At 34.4% G+C, this 21,983-nt stretch overlaps 1 protein-coding gene across 1 annotated transcript in view; it reads right to left on the reverse strand.

Moving 5' to 3' along the window:
• pde4cb (phosphodiesterase 4C, cAMP-specific b) overlaps positions 1-20,190 on the reverse strand; it is a 122,835-nt gene extending 102,645 nt beyond the window's left edge. The window contains exons 1-6 of the mRNA XM_067388553.1: positions 20,070-20,190; positions 17,611-17,871; positions 15,130-15,387; positions 14,806-14,963; positions 14,395-14,444; positions 12,956-14,250 (exon numbers count right to left, since the gene is read on the reverse strand). The gene's annotated coding sequence lies outside the window, so the exon portion shown is untranslated. The remainder of the gene's footprint in view (positions 1-12,955; positions 14,251-14,394; positions 14,445-14,805; positions 14,964-15,129; positions 15,388-17,610; positions 17,872-20,069) is intronic.
• Between the last annotated feature and the right edge of the window lie 1,793 nt (positions 20,191-21,983).

Raw genomic sequence — 21,983 nt, forward strand, 5'->3', positions numbered from 1 at the left:
GTTCATCTCTAAACGATTTTGTCTTACTATGATCTGAAAGTTACTTTTTAGGTAATGAATATACTGAATACTTCACTGATTATTTCAGAGAGATTTAGTATTCAGTCATGAAAATTTCCTTTAAAGTTGACATAAAATCAAAAACGCTAACAGTATTCATGGTAATGTGATCCTTTACTGCTGCTTTGCTGGTTGCTAGGGTATCCTGTGCGGTTGTTTATTAGCCTAAATCAAAAGAGCAGAAGTCTCTATGATATTCTTGTATCTTGATATGGCTCAGCTCCATTCTTTTTTGGAGTTTTTCACCTTTAATATCATCCACAAGTTGAAAATCACAGGTCTGATTGAAGAGTAATAGAACACCTTTTCTCAGCAAGCATCATTCATGTAGGTAGCAGAAGTAGGGTAGGATGAGTTAGATGCTTAAAGTCTAATATTTAATATTAATGATTTGTTTAAATCTCTGATGAACAAGAGTATACTATAAGCAACCACAAAAGCGAAACTAACAATATAATACATATAACATGCGTAGAGTTGCAAGCTGCTAAAGCCACAAGAATGAAGTCATAACACACTGTGAGGTGTGAGACCATTACAAAAGTGTGAAGATCAACTTGATCTCACAGCTCAGTTTTCACAGTTAAACAACACGACTTCCAAAACTTCTCAAAGATGACATGAGGATTGTCCTGTTATCAGTAATCAAGGTGTCATTGATCAGTCGTCTGTGAAGAGTACAAACAGGCCCTCATATCGACCCAGCAGTCTCGTCTCTAATACTCCAGTTGAGCTGGAATCAGCTTCTTTCCTTGAATCTCTCGCACTTGTGACAAACAGTCAGGAGCCTCACTGGTGACTAATATGAAAACCAGGACGCCGTAGGACATCGGCTGACAAACTGTGGGCTTTGTGTGTTAATTGCTTCATGTAAGCTGTGAATCGGTAATAGCTACAATGACTCAGTCTCTGAACTACAGGGGATCTCTCAAACAGCACTGCAATATCAGAAGATTGCCACTGTGATGAATGGTTCTGGGTCAGTTGATTAACAACACTGTGATTTATCAAAGCCAAAGAAGAATAGTCTCATTATTTCACTGTCAGTCATATTTCTCTCTGCTCTGATTGGTAATATGTAGAGTGAATACATTAGAGTGACTGTAGATCGATGGTTGTTTGTATTGAGCGTTTATGTCAGCTGGTTGGCCTCCCCATAGCATCCAGCCTCTCTCAGCCTAACAATACGCCAGAGACAGATGATTTAAAGATAGAACATAATGAGATGCTTCAGTGTGTTAATGTGCTAAATCTGCAAAGGTTATAGAAGCAAAATCTCCCATAATTTTACATGTCATTAGTTTTTGACAATAGCACAATTTCAACCTGATAACAGAAATATGCCTTTTTTTTTCTCTCTCTCTTGAAATTATAATATTGCATTATCATTCCTAAATCCATCATATGACATTTTTTACAATCACTAGGACCAATTTCTCAATACTTGGGTCACTTTCAAAACAGCAGCCTATGTGTGTTAAAATGTGGATCGTTTATCATTGCTTTGGCAGAATTGGCACCAAATACATTCAGTGACTACTTTCAAATTACATTAATTATTTTCTCACTCAGTCAAAACCACCACCAAAACTCCATATACCTACAGGCCAATTTGCCCCTCTTCAAATTGCATACTCTATTAAAAACCTAAAATGATACAAAACTAAATAGGACAGCAAATTGCTTCATTTCTACAGTAATACCATACTGAAGTATATTCCGTAGTGTTGTAGTCAAGACCACCTAAACCGAGACCAAGTCGGGACCAAGACTGGTGTGTGTCGAGACCAAGACCTGGGGGGTTGAGACCAAGACAAGTCCAAGACCAGACTAGCACTCCTCAAATTCATCTGAACGATCCACATTTACTGCCTGAGAAATGTCTTATTTTTAATCAATAATTACAATTAGAATAATTAGACACTATATAGAGATGTTACCAATAAATTGAAAAACTCCAATTAATGATGTTAACAAAGAAATCAGACAATGCAATGGCAATTTAGCGATATCCCCGCAGTTGTGTTCTTGACCGGTCTTGAAATAACATCCCAAGTTCTTTTTCAGTCTGAGACCAAGACAAGACAAATGCCAAATGCAGCCGAGACCAAGACAGGACCAAGACCTTCAAAAATTACCTTAAGACTGATGTTAGTTTTTATTTAGTACTGTCCTGAGTGAGAAATTTTACATAAAATATGTTTACATATAATCCACAAGACAAAAAAAAAAAAGAGTTGAATTTATAAAAATGACCCCATTCAAAAGTTTACATACCCTTGATTCTTAATACCGTGTGTGGTTACCTGGATGATCCATGACTGTTTGTTTGTTTTGTGATGGTTGTTCATGGTTGTTTGTCCTGTTCTTCAGAAAAATCCTCCAGTAAAAAAATCCTCTCATTGTCCTGCAGATTCTTCAGTTTTCCAGCATCTTTTGCGTATTTGAAAATTTCCAGCAGTGACTGTATGATCTTGAGATCCATCTTTTCACACTGAGGACAATAGAGGGACTCAAACACAAGTATTAAAAAAGGTTCAAGGTTCACTGATGCTCCAGCAGAAAATGCAATGCATTGAGAGCCAGAGGGTGAAAACTTTTGAATTTGAATATCAAGGTAAACTGTACTTAATTTGTCTTCAGGGAAAACATGCAAGTATCTTCTGTTGCTTCCAAAGGGCAGTACTAAATGAAAAGAAAAATTTGGACATTTTCATCCTGTTTAAAAGTTTTCACCCCCCGGCTCTTAATGCATCGTGTTTCCTTCTGAAGCATCAGTGAATGATTGAACCTTTTTAATAGTTGTGTTTGAATCCCTCAATTGTCCTCAGTGTGAATAGATGGATCTCAAAGTCATATACTGCTCGAAAGGGTTCAAATATGCAGAAAATGCTGGAAAACTGAAGAACATGCAGGATTTTTCTGAATAACAGAGCTCAGTTTAACTGCTCAGAATAAACAAGGGACTCAATGAACAACCATTACAAAACAAACAGACAGTTGTGGATCATCCAGGTAACCACACACAGTATTAAGAATCAATGGTTCATTGAACAGAGTCATTTTAATAAATTCAGCTAAAGAAGTACTCCAATAATCTGTTTTATTTCATTCTTCATACTTCAAATGTTCACGTTTAATTCAATGTGTTCCTTTCTGTTTCTTTAAAAAAAATTGTAAAAAAATTACCAGTGAAAATGATTTCAAAGTAAATTCTACACCATTTTTTATTGTGTGTGTGTGTGTGTGTGTGTGTGTGTGTGTGTGTGTGTGTGTGTGTGTGTGTGTGTGTGTGTGTGTGTGTGTGTGACATGCCCTGAGGGCATTAGCAGTAATTCTCTTCATTAAATACCACTGGAAGAGCAGCAATCTAAATCACAACTATATGAATCACATCACAAAGTAAATACAGCAGATTAATTAGTACAATTAGCAATGCTGACTTGTGTGATATGAAATAAACTATCATAAACTCCAGCTTCATAAGCTGTGGCTTTAATGACCATGCATACACATCACGCAGCAGCTACATATCTAACCCATACTACCAGAAGTGGCAAGGCGAGATAGAGAGAGACCTTGTGATTACATACAGTGATATCACACTACTGATGTTCTTCAGCCCCTTTTCTAAGCATAGTATCAATATACAAAGCAGGTTTAGACTTTAGGTTGAGTCTAATTCTCACAGCTGTAGAGAGTAAAATTGTTCTTCACAATGAACATTAGTTTACACTTTTAAAACACATCAGTAGCAATACCAAAAAAGTAAATATTGCTTCAAATGTATGCACAGTAACAAAACTGGCATGTTTAATCTAGTTTAAAAAAAAAAAAAAAGAAAATAATGAAAAAAAGAATGTGCAATTCAACAGCATATCAAGATAAAGATAAAATGGGATTGTTGAAAACATTCTTGTCAAAACAAACAAACAAACAAAAAAAATATATATAAAGATGACTGTTCTCCAACGCTGCCAATTGTTTATGTAAATGTAACAGGATTGTTTACATTGTAGAATTGTACAGCCATAAGTGCAAAATAATAACCATACACAATAAAACATGTCTTACACTCCCCTTACAATTCTCTGTTTTATTCAAATCTAAAATAGCTGATGTTTCTCACCTCAGTGATTATTCAGCAGCAGATCATCTTTTTTACACCTCCAAAAATAGTGTGATTTTCTTTAGGTGTTAATTTAGTGTGTGTAAGGATGTTTTATCCTGCATTTACAGTACACCCACACTTATCAAAAGAAATGAATCATTAAGAGGATTGTGATGCAAATTCAAGAGATTTTTTGACATAGAAAGACATTATACACACTTAAAAAGAATGGCATCTATGGCTTGATAAAAAAAAAAAAAAAAAAAAAAACCTTAAACATCTTTGGAACATTTCCACTGCACAGGTTCTTCATAATGTAAGATTCTTCAGATTATTATTATAATCTAATAATAATATAATAATATAATTATTATTATTATTATTATTATTACTCTTAAACAGTGTAAAGTAATTTTCATGACAGGAGTGATTTTGTGATTTTATTTTTTATATTCAAAATATTTGGTGTATATAATATTTGCTGCAAGTTCTGCAAGTTTTTTAATTCTCCATTTTGAGTAAATGTACTTTTGGTAGAGAAGCAGATGCATACTGTGGAATCTCTGCCGATGAAAATTTCTCATTACCCAACTCATAAAAAGTAACATTCTTGAATATTTAAGGGAATTCTATCGGAATATGGTTTAGAATTATTATTCCGACTTTTTTTTTTTTTTTTTTTTTTTTAGTTTTTTTTAATAAATGGTGTAGTAAATTTTAAATTTTTTTCTATTTCAATTCATCTTGTCAGTTCAAGGTGTCTGGTACCTGTGTAAACATTGCTTTGTGCACGTTTCAGGGTATTCAAAGTCAAATCTAGTGGATCACTCTGCTACAAAGATAATGCTTTTACAGCACTTTATGATAACACAGTAGGGGTGGGCGATATGACCAAAATCCTATGTCAAGATATGAGTAATTTTTTTTCACTCTAACGATATATATCACAAAATATTTTTGCTTTAAATAAGGTTATGATGAAATCAAAATGTTTGATGTCTTTGAAATTTCATAATTCTTAGCAGAGTTTTCACAAACTAATACTAGCCTATGTAATAAAAAAAAAATGAAGCTTACTGATAACAAGCGATAAAGAAAGAACAACAAAACTAATTAAAGCTGCAAGCAGCAATTCACACCCAGGCTCACCGCCACTCGATGGCCTTAGGAAAACAGTCAACAGTGGGCGACATACATGTAAGCGAGTAAATAGAGGAGAATTATGGCAAAATCATTTCGATGTGCCACACTTCCTGCTGCCAACAGATGGCGCTTTAACTGTTATTGAATATTGCCAAGTAGATGCGTTCAGGTCAGGACTATTATCAAACGTGAAGTTTGGAGCAGATCGCACATTGTATGCCTGAGTTACAACAACTTCCTGTTTCGTGGCGTTAATCACATACTTTAGCACTCAGTCAAGTGTTTAATGATTTAACGTGTTTCTAGCATGTTTAGTACTTCGTGGCATATACAGTTTGAAACATGCCAATTCCTTTTGCCAGCAGGTGGCGCTATGACTAACTGAATATTGGCATATAGATGTCCTCCTTCATGGCGAAATATCAACAGCTTCCTCCTTCATGGTGAAATATCAAATTTTGTCAGGCCGCCACAGACACGCCCTTCAGCGGAAACTCTAGATCTTTGATATTTTTTTCGCTATGGTCTTAAGATTAGACTGATAATGATCTGGTTAAATATCTACAGGGAGTTAATCACAGTGTAAAACATGCAATTTCCTGTGTCCCGCAGGTGGCGCTATAACTGTAACTGAATATTGTCATGAAGATGTCTTCAGGTCAGGACTCTAATAAAACATGTGAAGTTTGGGTCAGATTGGACATTGTATACCTGAGTTACAACGACTTCCTTTTTTATGGTGAAACATTGAAATTTGTCAAGCCGCCACGGACACGCCCTTCAGGGAAATCTCTAGATTTTCGCAATGAAAGGCCTTTAGATTACACTGACCAAATATGATGTTGATCTGATTAAAGCTGTAGGAGGAGTTCGTTAAAATACAGTGTCTTTAACCCTTAAATGCATGACTGTTTCGCCAATCATTCTTACATATTCGGGTCGGTATCGACCCGGATCAATATCTAACACGGAAGGATCTCTACCTGTCGTGATGATATAAAACTCCTCTGATATTAGAGAAACAATTACAGAAGAAAATGAATATAAAAATAGGCATTATTTTATAATTTTATGATTTTTTTTCTTGTTATATTCTTTATAATGAATTGATTGAGGAATACCAAGAAGGTTGCTGTCTAACTTTAAAAAATGAATGAAGAGGAGGGTAGTGAATGACGTCCCGGGTCACTAAAGACCCGAGGTATGCATTTAAGGGTTAAATGGCAAAAACTTCACAAATTTTGAGAAGAAAATTAAAAATATCTGACTTCCTGTTCAGTTTTTCAAGTTCGATTTTGCTCCAAGATACTTTTTTTGTAGGTATTGGGCTGATACATGTGTGTACCGAATTTCATACTTGTACGTGAAACGTAGCGTGAGGGGCACTTGTTTGAAAATTTATAGGTGGCACTATCGAGCCATTTTCACCACTTCTGATGCGTGTGCAAAGTTTCATTAGTTTTCGAGCACGTTCAGGCCCTCAAAAATGCCATTTATTTCGGAGAAGAAGAAGAAGAAGAAGAGGAAGAATAATAATAATAAATGGCGCAATTCCAATAGGGTCCTCATACCATTGGTGCTCAGGCCCTTATTACAAGCATATAGAAAAACAAACTACGACAGAACAAAGACACAAATTAAATATACCTACCTGAAAAAAACCTTCAAGCACTAAAAATAATAAATACTACATACATTTTATAAATTAATCAAATGTATAAAAAACACTGCATAGTATTCACTGTGTAACCTAAATATATATATATTTTTTTCTTATTAAAGTTACAAATGAGATTCAGTCAAAAGCAGTGAAAGATTTTCTCTTTTTTGTTGTTTAATTAACATTAATAATGACAGCTGGTAAATTAGGCTGCTGTCCCTTTAAGACAGACTGCAGCTGTTTTATTTCTCAACTGTTTACGTTCACCTAAATTTGACAGTTTTCTACCGGTTAATCGTTTCTACCAGTATATCGCCCACCCCATAACACAGCCTTGAATCCGTTAAAAGGATAAAGGTTTAATCATTTTGAAGATGCAGAATTTTATTTTTTCAATTTTTGAAAAACTTGAGTCATTCAGTTCTCTCCAAAAAAAAAGATTAACAATTCTGTCCAACATTTTATTTCAGTGATTCATTGATTAAATGTAAATGTAAATTAAAATGTTTCATCATAACAAGCAATCGATTCTCCGCTCGATTCATATGGATTAGTTTTCTGATCTCTTTATGAAGTTTTTAAAGCGTCAAAATGGTAGACAGCTAAATCTGAAATCTGACAGCATTCTATCATCATAAAGATCTTTATTTATCTTCCGATGATGAATGAAAGTCTTATGGGTGTGGAACAACATGAGGATGAGAAAATGATGATAGAATTTTCATTTTAGGGTGAACTATCCCTTTAATTGATAATCTGCCTTTTAATCATAATTAGTGTAAAAAGAAATAAAACTTGGTAGTGTTTTACTCCCACTGGTGTTAATTAGATTTTTCTATAGGTACTTTTATGGTGCTGCTTTTGTTCTTTTTTGGAGCTTGATATTCTTCCCATACATTTTAGTTCTATGGAAAAGATCAGCTTGAACAATGATTTGTTGAAACGACTCAGAAATAGTACTTAAACAACCTGGGGATGAGTAAATAATGCACTTGAGACCACAATTCATTTATGATTTGTAATGATGAGCTCAGTCTGATTACGCAAGTATACAATCTGCACTTCATTACTCCTTGAAAAGATAAAGAAAACAAATAGTTTCTTTGAAAAAGAATGACGCAGACTAACATATGCCCTGCGTGAAAAGTTGTTGGATTGAAACGATGCTCACCTTCATACGAGTAATCAAATGAGTTTATCAGTTTCAACAATAGGCTAAAAGTCCAGATAAAATCTATTGTTTGTTGTTCAAGGACTGAAGATGATCTATATTATGTCTAAATTAATGGTGTGTTAATGCAATAAGAGATGCGTACAAACACAACAGGTGGCTTTTGAGAGATGCTCAAATGGCAAAATGCCTCAGAGAGACAGACGCATAAATATAGCAGATGACAAACATTTCTGCCGTTTCATCACAGCTCAGATCTGAGCAACGAGTTTCTTCATGGCTGGATGCACCAAGAAAAAAACATTTAATAAGTTCTGTGGCAGATTAGTATTAAGCACTTTAATTAAAGAAACACTTTCATTAAATCATAAATCTCTTTCTTGTCCTGAACTAACATTTCAAGGGGCCACTGAAAGAGATAAAAAAGCAAGACAGGGAGCATCAAGCATCCGTTACATTCATTTACACTAAGCAACTAAAATGTCACATTATTCTATCACATTATTGTAGTCCTGTCTTAATTAATCACATCTTTATTTTATGAGACTGCAGAGGTGATCTGAGCTGCTAGACTATGTGGTTTAGAGTAGTTGAAACTGCCTCATCATTTACACGCACTCATGCTGTTTCATGATTTTTCTTTCTTCCTTGCAACAAAAGGCAATAAAATAGTTTAAGAGCCTGACTCATGATAAAAAGTAGTCTTACACAATAGCCTCTGTTACGCCAACACCTTTTAATCAGCACCTGTACGTGGACCACAGTCAGATTTACGTGTCACTGACGTCTATTTAGACCATTCTGCACACATGCAGATAACTGACCTGTGTTGAAATTTAACCAAATTCAGAACAGGAAGATTACATTATTTGAACACCGGAAAACAATGGAGCCATACTGGTTTCTTGGCTTAGTCTAATCACCATATGCAAAGATTTGATGAAAGATGAAAGATTTTGTAAAGCACAAAAAGTAATAAAGCAAATTTGTTTTTCAGTATTGAATTAAAAAAAAAAAAAAAAAAAAAAAAAAAAAACACCATAATAAATCCATTAGACACTGTTGATCAGAAACAATGAAAAACTCTAATTGTTGTTTATTATCCTATTTCAGTTAATTATTTTCAATTATTTAATTAAATAAATTATAAATAATATACATTATATATTGGAATTCAAATTGAGGTATTTTTTATTATTATTATTATTATTAGTAGTAGTAGTAGTAGTAGTAGTGTATTATAATGCAGGGCCATAAACATAATGCAGCACACTGCCAAAACAGGATTAATCTAATAGACAGCTCGATAAAGAAACTAGGTAAACCTAGACATATCTAGGTAAAGACTGGAATACACTAACCAACTTTTAAATCTGAACAGATTTTAAAAAAACTGGGAATCCCTGTGACCATCATACAATATTTTGTGAAATATGTCAACTCCAACTGACCAAATTCTGCAGGCCTTCGGAAACTATAGCATCAACTCCTCCTCTTGTGATGCCCAGCAATATCCTTGCAACACATTCTCAATAATTTAGAAACCACCTGGTTGCTCCCTAGCAACCACCAGGAACACCATAGCAATGCTGTAGAAACCATTCAAAACGCCTTAACAATTACTTGGAAAGTTCGAGCGGCAACATCATAGCAGAAAGTTTGGCATGGACAGCACTTATATAATCTTTAAATAATTTTTAAAAATCTAGTTATTTCATGATGACATTTTAGCATAATCTGTTTCAAGGACAGTCTAACCTTTAGAAAAACCAAATGGCATATCTATAAATCTCTCAGGAACAGTTTCCCTCACAGACATTTAACTCTGCCTAAAGTACCCTTGATGCATCCAAATCTCACTGACTTATCAGAGACAAAATACAGATAAACAATATCTATTTCATAATAACCTAAACTGTGATTACTCATACTCTATGTACATCATACATGCATTCAGTAAAAACAGCACATGGGCATTACTTCAAAGTGGTTATGCCATGATGATTGACATTTTTTTTTTTTTTTTTTGCCATGATTGATCATTAACATACACTTTTTCTTACTGGTTAATGCTTATGACTCATATTTCAATGCACTTTGTGCCTGTTTACCACATGCACCTAAGAGGACCATGAAGCCGAACTCTTAAGTGTTGTTTTCGTAATACTCGTGCCTGAGCAATTTGACTGAATACAGTTATTCTGAGTAATTATGCTGTTTTTGAAACAGTCTAAACCCAAGCCCCAGATTCTCTTAACAATCAAATAGATCTCCTGGGCAAACTGGTGGTAAAGCACTACTGAACATTGTTTTATTATCACAACTGAAAATTATTTTATTTGAGTAATAATAATCTTTTTTTTTTTTTTCTTTTGGTAATTAATCCAGCATTTAATCATCTCCTCATTAAGAAAAAAATCACACCAGGTGACTTAGGTCATTAATGTGTTATGCACAACATACAGAGGTTCATTACACCAGAGGTGTAAAGTATTTGAGTAAATGTAATTGGTTACTGTACTTATCTTTTTGGCTACTTTGTAGTTGTACTGACTATCAAAGATATTAGCAACTTTTACTCTCTACTTGACTACATTTTTGAGCAAGTAAATGTACTTTTTACTCCACTACATTTGTGATGAGTAATGCAGTAACGCATTACATTTTTCATGACAGCTAACTTTTTCTGCAGCAGTTTGTTTCTGATATAAAGAGGTGGTATCACCATCTAAGGGCATTGAAGGTACTATATCTTGTGCGTTTTGCCTTTACTCATCCACACTTGTCATCAAGACCACCTTAAGCGAATACGAGTGCATTAACAGGTAGTTGCTGAATCGCAAGTCATGACTGCAGACGGTGATGAGGCCGAAACCAGCGCATCCAGCGCAACTAGTCTTTGACTATTTAATTTTGCTTAATATTATTATATTTACTTGCTATACTGATGAGACATTGGAGGATATTGGTTTTCTTATGGGCTTTTTGTGCACTTGAGCTTAACTAAGAGTTTACTATTGCTTATTTTGATTTTAGAAAATAAACATGATTTCTCATCTTACAGATCATTTGTTTCTTATCTTATTTTCACTCAGGTGTTGAGGTCTAGTGAATCTTTGAACCTATATTCAGTACATTAAAGTACTGTTAAAATCAGACTTTTACTCAAGTCGTATTGAAATTGGTAACTTGTAATGGAGTCATTTTCGCTGTAAGGTATCTGTACTTTTACTCAAGTATGGTTTTCAGGTACTCTTTACACCACTGATGTTCACACTTGGTGTGGTGCCAGTAGGACCAGTTACATGGTGCCTTGACCCAGATGGGAGTGAGGTTTAGGGGAGTGAGTGTATCAGAGGCCATCTAGTAAAGAGGCCTCAAGAGGTGCATTAGCGACTGACATTAGAGGCTGTGGTCTTTACCGTCCTTGTTAGCATGCCTGCCTCCCATGCCAGTGACATTGGTTCAGTGCAAGTAGGACAAGTTGTAGGCCTAGTTATTGAACTGTATAACATTAAACTGTATTGTATGTCTTTTAGTTTCAGATTAATTTTGTATTATTAAGACATTAACAATAGTCAATTTAGTATTAAACAGAAATATTACACAATGACTACATTTTATTGCTGAGGCTGCCGCCATTTTGAGATGACGGTCATGTGGTACAAGTTGAAACTTTACTATGGGGTTAACTGGGTTCTATGAAGACATGAATACTTTTCAGATGTCGAATCTCATAATTATATTATGGCGTAAACACAACTTATATTGGGAATATCATACTACCACACAATCCTTGATGCAGTACAGTATATACATTACACTGTATGTGAATATCTGCCATCTTTGTTCATAAGTGCTTAGTTCTGGACACCAAAATTGTTTTTGTGCCACTGACTTGGAGCCAAAGGAAAAATACTGATAAACATCACCTATCAGTATGGTGCTATTTTACTAAAATGTGTTTAATAATAATACATGCCATCAATGGTCCATTACTGCCAGCTAAAAGATGTACTGTGGGCCTATACGCAAATTTGCTGATTGAGTATTGATAAGATGAATAACTCGACAGCATCCTTTATTATGATGAATGGAAATGCTAGCAGATTTCGGCAGGTATTATATGATGAGGTCATTTCATAATAATGTAGCATTCATACTACCATATTAAACATTTATCAATATAATACTGTTTCGCTTAAAAATTAGTATATAATATTATATGCAGTAAAGTAATATTCCATGCCAAACATTACGGTGCAATAGTGACAGACATTGGTCAATAAAAATTCGTTGTTTGACTGCTCGGGGTTTATTAGATTTAGAACAGTGTTACTCCTGGCAACTCTTTAATGAGAACTGAACTGAAAACTAAGAGTTTTCATTAAAGATTTCACTGAAACAAGTTTTAACTTCATATGCGTAACTTTATTGTGTATAATTATTTTACATTTACCTTGTTTTTCTGAATACAGTACCAAATTCAAATCACTAAACCACTGTTCACACATTAAAGAGCACATGTAAGGACTTTTTTTGTTGAATTATGAGCCAGAAAAAAAACAAACAAAAAAAACCTCATATATACTCTTGCGATAATATAAAATGTTTTACAAGTGGCCGCTTGAGTGCCGATTTAGACAAATAGTATAATAAACTGAAACTTTCATTGAGCCAGTGAAGTGAAATATTTTACTAAGACCCTGAACTTGGTAATAATTTGTTAAATATACAGTGAAAATGTCTGGGAATACAACATCTGTAAATGCAGCAGAAGAAGACGTAAAGAAAGAAGAAAAGGTCTTACGTGTGAATTCCTGTGCAGTAGGAGGGGAGTGTCATACAGGTGTGTCTGTTCTGCAGTTCTATGCACATACTTCAGTTTATATTCAAGGTGAAAGGTTTTAGACTTCAAACTCTGAACCACACACTGATTTCAGTGACGCTGATCCAGTCACATGGTAAGAAATTGTTGATGTAAACAATGAGAGCATGCTGTCCTAAACTGCAGGAGTAGAGATGCCAAGCTGTGACATTGTTCTTAAACATGTTTCTAATCTCTGTTATATACTTAAAAACTTATATAGCCTACTTTCAGTCGTCAAAACAAAAGTGATAACAAACAGTGACATTAAAATGAAAAATTATGACATAAATTTAACACATTTTTAGTTGGAAAAAAAGTTAATGCTAATCATATTTGTCAACTTCCCTAACTTCCCGAAAATGTAAAAATAATATTACCATTTTTACAGTGCAGTATTGCATAATTTAGTTAGCAAGTTAAATGCCTTTTAGTATATAATTCTAAAAAAATGTCCACTTTCAGGTTGTGAGACATGTCTTTTTGCTGTGAAAACTTACATGAAAGCAACTTAGATGTACTTGATTATTCATATATCAATTATTTCCTTTTTATTTATGTATTTATTTATTTATTTTTAGAAAAGTCACTTATAAGTAATAATCCAAATATGATTCCTCAGGCTTTTGATGAATGTGAAAATAACATTGATTTACATTACATAATTTCATCTTATATTTTAGCCATATAAACAACAAATTGCATATTTTTGTTCAGTTTGGTCCTCAAATATGAAAAAAAATAAAATAATTAATGTAAAAAATAAATAAATACATAAATTGATATAGATGATACTGTTATTATAAGGCTTTACAGGGTTAAATTGCTTTGAGTTGGTCCCATGCCAATACTTCCATTAAAAAAAAATATCTGTTATTTGACTTTTGAACAAAAACAAAATATTCAGTTTATGATCACATTATAGACAACAGCTTGCAAGCAATTTCGCCATCTGGAGGACGAGCTGAAAATGTCACACTCCCATCATAGTCTCTGGCAAATATTGACAGTGCAAATTTTCTTGACGTAATTACTTTGGCTTCAGCACATTTATCTGGCTTCAGCACATTTATCTTTATGTGCATTTTCCATTCAAATTACATGTATTCATTTAGCAGAAAGCATAGCTTTTATCAAAAGGGATTACAAGAGGGGACTATAGCATTTCTTAAAAAAATTAAAATAAAAAAAATCCAGGACATAACCAGTATGATTTCTTCATTTGTCTAAAGGTTTGTCTTGGGTTGTGGCATTTTTAGGAAAAAAATTAAGCACATCATTACCATATTTTCTTAAATTCACTGGGTATTGCACATCACATCTATAGATTAAAAAGGTGCATTTCATTAAAAAAAAAAAAAAGGCATTAGACAGAAACTGACATTCACTTTGGAGGGTAGTGGGCAAATGGTGCATTCTCATTTATCTTGCCCTGATAAAAGAAAAAGAGAATCATTAGAATCATCAGTAAAAATAAGATCACACCAATGGTATGTACAATATGATGTTCAGTTTGTGAAGATTGTTTGTTAGTTGATCTGAGCCCATTTTGCTGAAGTAATTTTGTCTCTAGACGATTTGGTTCAAAAGTCATTAGCTAAAACAAATATGAAATTGTGAATGGTGGGTTTGACAAACTGAAAACTTAAAACCATTAGTGTGCCAAAACTTTTACCATTCTGTGGGCTGCCAAAAACTCACAGCCAGAAGAAAATGCAGGATAATAAGAAAGCGTTGGTGCGTGGCCCTTAATTATGATTATGATATGCATAACCATTACATTTGAGACTTACCAATGGTAGATCATCGAGCCTCTCAAACTGTGGACTTCTGGAGCGAACAGCCTTCACGATCACAACCACAACAATTACAGCCACCACAATACTGAAAATACATAGCACTGCAATGAGTCCTGCATTTACTGGCCCATCTTGTTCTCTGCCTCCCTGATCTATACAGGACAGAAATAAATAAACCACATTAATATATAAATCAATAAACATAGGGGTATACTAGAGCCTATAAATGAAAGCTGAAATGATGTGCTGTTTCCAGCACAGCAATGGAAACTGTGCAAATGACCCCTGTCTATATAGTATTTATGTTGAATCCTGTACCTGTGACTGTGCCGTTTGGTTTTTCTGGAAATGTTGTTTCAGTTGAGTCGACTGTGGTGATCGCAGATTCTGACATTGTCAGAACAGATTTCTGGGGCAGCCAAGTAGATGAAGTGGTTGTCTGAGTGTTGCTTGTAACATCCGTTGTTGTTTGTTGGATTATGATTTGTTGTGTTGTAGTCAGTGACTCAGAAGAATTTCCAGGGTCTGTCATATTAGTGGGTGTCTGCGTCGTTAAACTTTTAGACAGCTCTGTCTCTGTAGTTAGTATAAATGAGTTAATGATTAATATAAAGTTAACAATACATTGTGCTGTGATATGAAAATCTGGTTTAGAATGTATGGATCTGTAGTAGTTCTACAGCTTATTTCAGTTAAAGGATTAATTCACTTTAAAATTAAAATTACCCCATGATTTACTCACCCTCAAGCCATCCTAGGTGTATATGACTTTCTTCTTTCAGACAAATACAATCAGACAAATTCAATCCATATTTAACACGTTAAAAAGTAAAATAACTAGCTTATGGAAGACTGGCTTCTGGCTTTCTATTCAACTGAGAAAGAAAGTGTAGTGGCTCTTGCAGTTCAAAACGCTTATACTACATCCTACGCCTTCCATATTCAACTTACGAAATACGCTTTTTCCGTAAGTTGAATGCATAAAGTGGTCTGGCGGAAGCTAGTTATTTTACTTTATAACATGTTAAATATGGATATTTTTCTTATACAAATGCATCACTTCGCTTCAGAAGGCCTTTATAATGTAGTCATTTTCATGTTAAAGTGAACTAATCCTTTAACCCTGCTAACATTTTTTTTCTTTTTTCTTTTTCTAAGAACGTTTTCCATAAATTCTGTTTTGTTTTAATGGCAATTAAAATGTCCTGTTTTCTTAATGTTGGTGGGATGTCTTTTGTTTGTTTGTTTGTTTGTTTGTTTTTAAAGTTAGTATAATGTTCCTGAAACATTCTTTCAACTTAATTTTTATAAACAACTCAACATTATAGGAATGTTGATTTATAACATTACAAGAACATAAAAATGTCCAGATTCCATAATGTTAATATAATGTCATCGTAAGGTTAGTATGATGTTCCTGAAACATTCTTTTAAACATTCAAACACCTGCTGTTAACAAGCAGAATCACTGAAGAAAGAGAAACAACAAGAACAGAAACTACAACAGACTTCCAGCCACAGCCTTATGAAATCAATTGCAAATAAATGAAGACATTAAATCTCTCAAGATCTCAGCAGAGGATGATTAAACAACTCCAAAATGTTTTAGGTAACCACTGTAACCATGGTTCCCTGTGAAGGGGAATGAGACACTTCGTCTTAGATGCTATGGGGAATGCCATCAGCATGACCAGTGTCTAAAGCATGTGTAAACACTCACCAATAAACCATTGACAGACAGCAATTCATGATGTCAGAGAGAGTGCTTGTGAGTATAAAGGGGGCGCCTGAATATATGTCATCAAATTTTTTGTCTGAAGGAGACTTGCAGGCAGGCCCAATGGCTTGGCAACAAGATGCAGTGTCACGTTCCCCTTCTTAGGGAACCATGGTTACAGTCATAACCTGAGACATTCCCTTTCTAAGTGGAACTCAACACTGTGTCTTGGACTGTTAAAGGGAACAAATACCCACTTTTCCATGCCACTGGAATGACTGCCTCACTACGTGAGAATATGCACAAGCATAGTGGATATAGCTTACATTGACTAAACAGATTACTTTAGCTGGAGTTAGAGTATCAACCCAGGGTGCATCCATAAAAAGACATTCATAGATCTAGTGGTAGCTTCCCCTAAGCCAGTCGTTCCCAACTCTGGTCCTAAAGTACCCCCGTCACTGTACATTTTTGATGTCATTTTGATGAATTTTGACACACCCATCTGAGGTCTTGGAGTGTTTACTAATGAGCTGATGTCTCAAATCACGTGTGTTTGATTAGGAAAACCTCTAAATTGTGCAGTGCTGGGAGTACTCCAGGGCCAAAGTCGGAAACCACTGCCCTAAGCCATTATCTTCCATAAATATAGAAGATATTCAAGCTTATGCCTTCATAACAAGGGACTCCCAGCCTATACAACCTTCGTCCCTTGTGGTGCTATTCTAGCCCTAAAGACTCTAAGGAATAAAATGGCTCAGCTATGAAAGCCTCTTTCTGCTTGACACAGCTCGTATAGAATGATTGCCACAGGGAGAAAATGTTGAACTGTGACCTTGGCCATTACCTCTACCTCCGGGGGGAGATGCAACCTTGATTCTCAAACAAAAGGCTGCAGTATAATAATGGCACATATTCTTAGACACAACAGATTATCAGCCACATTTATATATTAATCAACCACATTATTTATCAACAAACACAGACATTTACTAGAGCCTGAAATGATGCACTAATCCTGCACAGCACTGGAAACTGTGCAAATGACCTTGTCTATGTAGTGTTTATGTTGAATCCTGTACCTGTGACTGTGCCGTTTGGTTTTTCTGGAAATGTTGTTTCAACTGAGTCAGCTGTGGTGATCGCAGATTCTGACATTGTCAGAACAGATTTCTGGGGCAGCCAAGTAGATTGTAAAGTGGTTGTCTGAGTGTTGCTTGTAACATCCGTTGTTGTTTGTTGGATTATGATTTGTTGTGTTGTAGTCAGTGACTCAGAAGTATTTCCAGGGTCTGTCATATTAGTGGATGTCTGGGTTGTTGAACTGTTAGTCTTCTCTTTCTCTGTAGTTAGCATAAAGTTGGTCAGAGTATGTGTTAATGCCTCTGCAGAGAGGTACGTAAACTAATACATTATCCAGATTCAGTTTTAAGTTAAAGGAATAGTTCAGCCTAAAATGACAATTTTGTAGTTACTGTATTTACTTGCATTCATGTTGTTCCAAAGACATTTTTCCCTAGTGGAATTCAGACTTTTTTGAAAAAAATATTTGCAGTTATTGAAATTGGACAACATTTCATAGAGGACATGTTTGCTAAGTATAAAAATGTAAATTTGAAATATGGATGATCAGTTTTGGTTTCTTTCTCACAAAAATCATATGACTTCAGCAGACTTGGAACATGTGAGTTACTGTTGTAACCCTCATTCCCTGATGAAGGGAACAGAGACATTGGCTGCGTCCGAAAACTGAAAAATGCTCCCTCCCGAGGACACATTTCAAGGCACGTCCGAATCCAATGTTAGCTTCACTTCCTCTCTCATGAGATACCTTCCTCAGATCGATTTTTGAAGGAAGCATAGATGTATCCTTAGCAGCCTTTGATATCCCACAATCCTGTGCTTTCCATTCTGTGACAGTTGAGCTAGAAAAATAAAGATGGCGTCCGAAGGTTGCGTTTGCTGCTCAGTTTGTGTATAAATGTACGATTTTGATCAACATATTTCAATTTTGATATCATTTCTATCGAGAAATTACTACTGTAGTAATTAAATATTTGTTTAGTTCTCACCAAAGCTCGCGCTATATTGCTGTAGATCATTAAACTGTTACGCTGCCTCAGAAGTCTGTCCGAAATCAATTTCGTGAGGTACCTTCATGCACAAATGCTGCCGTACAAGTCATTCTCTTATAAGATAGCGAGGCAGCAAGACAGTTACCTAGGTTTTCGGACGCAGCTATTGTGTCAAAATACCAACACTAGGGGGAGCCCAAACACCTGTGATGTATTCAAAAAAGGCCAATGAAATTGGTGAGTGAAATTTGCATGCCTGGCCACTCCTTGTACATCCAGGTGTATAAGGGCCCTTATGCTTCACTCAGTTAGGTTTATGGTGAGGAGCTGGGATAATGCCTCAACTCCATCAGCAGCAGTTCAGAGGGGGAACATCTCTGTTCCCTCCATCAGGTAATACAGTAACCAAGACGAATCTTTACTAGTTATTCTAAAAGTAATTTTTTGGGTGAACTATTCCCTGTATACAATAAGTATATGTGTTATCGGGGTATTGTATAACCCTGAAGGAGGCTTATTTTTTTCTTAGCAAAAACAAGCATTGCAGAGAGCCATGTAAATGGTTCTGTAAATAACATCTGCTGGATGGTAACATGCATCAATTCTTAAAATGCACATAAAATTAACTTATGCGCTCATTTGAGTCGGATACTCTCTTACTTGACTGCGTTCCCAAACTGCAGGATCTGCCTCGATAAGCAAGATAACATGTTTATTGTGTTTGTCTGCATGCTCTGAGACACAAGTAATTTTTTATATACAAAAATGATTATATACAGTGGCTTTTCTTACTTTGCTTAGTGATATTTAGCACCACTTTTTCAGGAAGTGACGATTTTGTTCTTTTCAATTCAACTTTGGATGGAAACATAGCTACTGACTTGTATTATATTTATATTCTGACATTTTTTTTAAACAACACAAAAAATAAGCCTATATTCAAGATTTATGTATTTTAATTCCATAGAAAATTTACATCCATTCCGATTATGCAGTTTTAATATTAACTAATGAACTAAATGTTTTGCATAATTGTCAGTCATACATAAATCAAACAAGAATGAGATTTATGTACTAGTACTAATGAACTGAATATGTTCTGAATACACAATAACCAGGTTAATACTGTATATTTACTGTCAATAAAAATCCAATTTGTTATATGTAAACCATTAGGCCTATCATACATTTTAACAAATTAAATATTGCTTGTTCCACAGTTAGCCATATTAAATTTAATTCATGTTTTTTTTTACAATTTAAAGATTTATGTTGATTATACTGAATTTAAATTAATTCATCCATTTTAATATATATTTATAAATAAAATGGATGTAAATACTTAATAATAAACTATGCCATGCATGATTCTTTCTCATATGTAGGCCTATTATTTTTAATAGAAAAACAAATTATTAAGTTAAATCAACAGCTAAATCTTGAAAATTATTTGCACTTTGTCTTACCTTCCGATGCAACGACAGAAATAAGCACAAGAATAACTATTGAGAAGATCATTTTAGTGGTACTGTGAGGCATAAAAATGAAACAGCACTGGTCTAAAGTACAGCTGAGCTCCCAGCAAAGACACACAACATATCCTGAGTAGCAGGATGTGGATATGTGGCAGAAGGGGTGGCTTCTGTCATCTGATAGGCTGAATAATTGTTCAATTGTTTCAGAAATGTTTGCACTTCTAGTATAAACCTGCTATGACCTCCCAAAAATACTGCCATAGCTTCATATTGCAAATGTCAAATATAATATTACATCTGCAAACAGTTGTGTTTGTTATTTGCACAAGGTACACTTTAAAAAAAAAAAAAAAAAAAAAAAAAAAAAAAAAATTGTGTGCATTACTGATTTTTCCGCTATACTGGTGACCTTTCCTTTTTACAGTAGTGACGTCACATTTTTTTTTTTTTTTTTTTTTTTGTATAGCACAATACACATTGTTTCACATTGTTAGAGATGAGCAGTAATTAACATATGTTGATCTGAAAGGCAATATAAACAACCAAAAAGTTGATAATAACATACTGTATATTGCTTTGTTTGAGTGTACTGTATGTAGACAGATAAAGCTGGATAGGGCCTGCCTACTGTATATTTAGTGGTTGCAAGCTGGAGTTAATAATACATTGTGCTGTGATGTGGAAATCTAATTTAAAAGGTATGTACTGTATCTGTAGTTCTTTAGTTTATTACAGTTAAACGTCTGAACTGTGCACTGTAACCAAGCAAATTAATGTTAAGCAGTATTGTGTCTACATTAGGCCAGTGCAACCAAACATGACATATAATAATGTTTTCCTGGATGGGAAAAAATAAATTAAGGTAAGGTCACAGACAAACAAAACAGCTATATACAATTTAATTCCACAGTGCAACGCAAATTATTTTTGAAGTAATGTGTGTTTATTTTCACAGTCACCACAAGGTGGAGTTCTTTCAGCTAAAATAAACAAGCTTGTGTTCTAGACTGATCTCCCTCTTCACCCTGATTAACCTTATTTATGAGCACTCGAACAAAGTGTCAGTGTAGAGGCAACAAAAATGTGCAATAAATGATTATTGCTAAGAGGGCTTTGAGCTGATTTTATTTGAGATAATAATGTTGTAATCTTGTAGCTGTATAATTGTAGGAGAAAGTGGAGTGTAATGTTTTCCTTTTGTCCTTTTGTCATATTTCAAGATGATATTTAATATATATCAACTAAGAAAATGTTTAATATTTAGAACATTTTAATGTAATAAAAAAATGTCCTTAATATTTCATTTTCAGAAACATTTTGAAAGATTTTGAGAAAATGCTATATGTTTAATAACTCATGGCGAATTTATAAGCTATTATATTAGCCTTGAAAAAAAGTCACTGTATTTAAATAGGCAAATGCTCAAGAGTCTATGATTGGATCATTATTGTAGTGATTATTATGTTTCTAGCATGTTATGTTTGGCAACATTTCTTCTAACGCTCATTGATGGAGTCTGTAGATTTTAATTTCTTAACCATGTAGGTTGATGGAAAAACATATATTTATGCTTATATAACACCTGTTTTAAAAGACGTTCATGTAGAGGGTGAGAAGTCTAACTGCTGGCTTCTGCCCCCTGTAGAGTATAAATAGAGATGCAAGTAAGTGGAAGAAATAGACTCAAACTGCTGTTCAATAAAGCTTTTCTTTTGTTACATGTCCATTTACCATGATTCTATAAAACATCTCAAAGAACATATTCCTCCAATCCGAACATCTTTTTAGACCTGAACAATTTTATTTTAACATACCATCTATGAAATAATGCTGATAAGGATGAATGTTGTTTGCATCTGACACTATCAGTGTTTTAAATGAGCCCCAGTCCATCCAAATGCCCAT

Source organism: Chanodichthys erythropterus, chromosome 6 (assembly GCF_024489055.1).
Source record: "Chanodichthys erythropterus isolate Z2021 chromosome 6, ASM2448905v1, whole genome shotgun sequence".
In the NCBI taxonomy this organism is placed as follows: Eukaryota; Metazoa; Chordata; class Actinopteri; order Cypriniformes; family Xenocyprididae; genus Chanodichthys; species Chanodichthys erythropterus.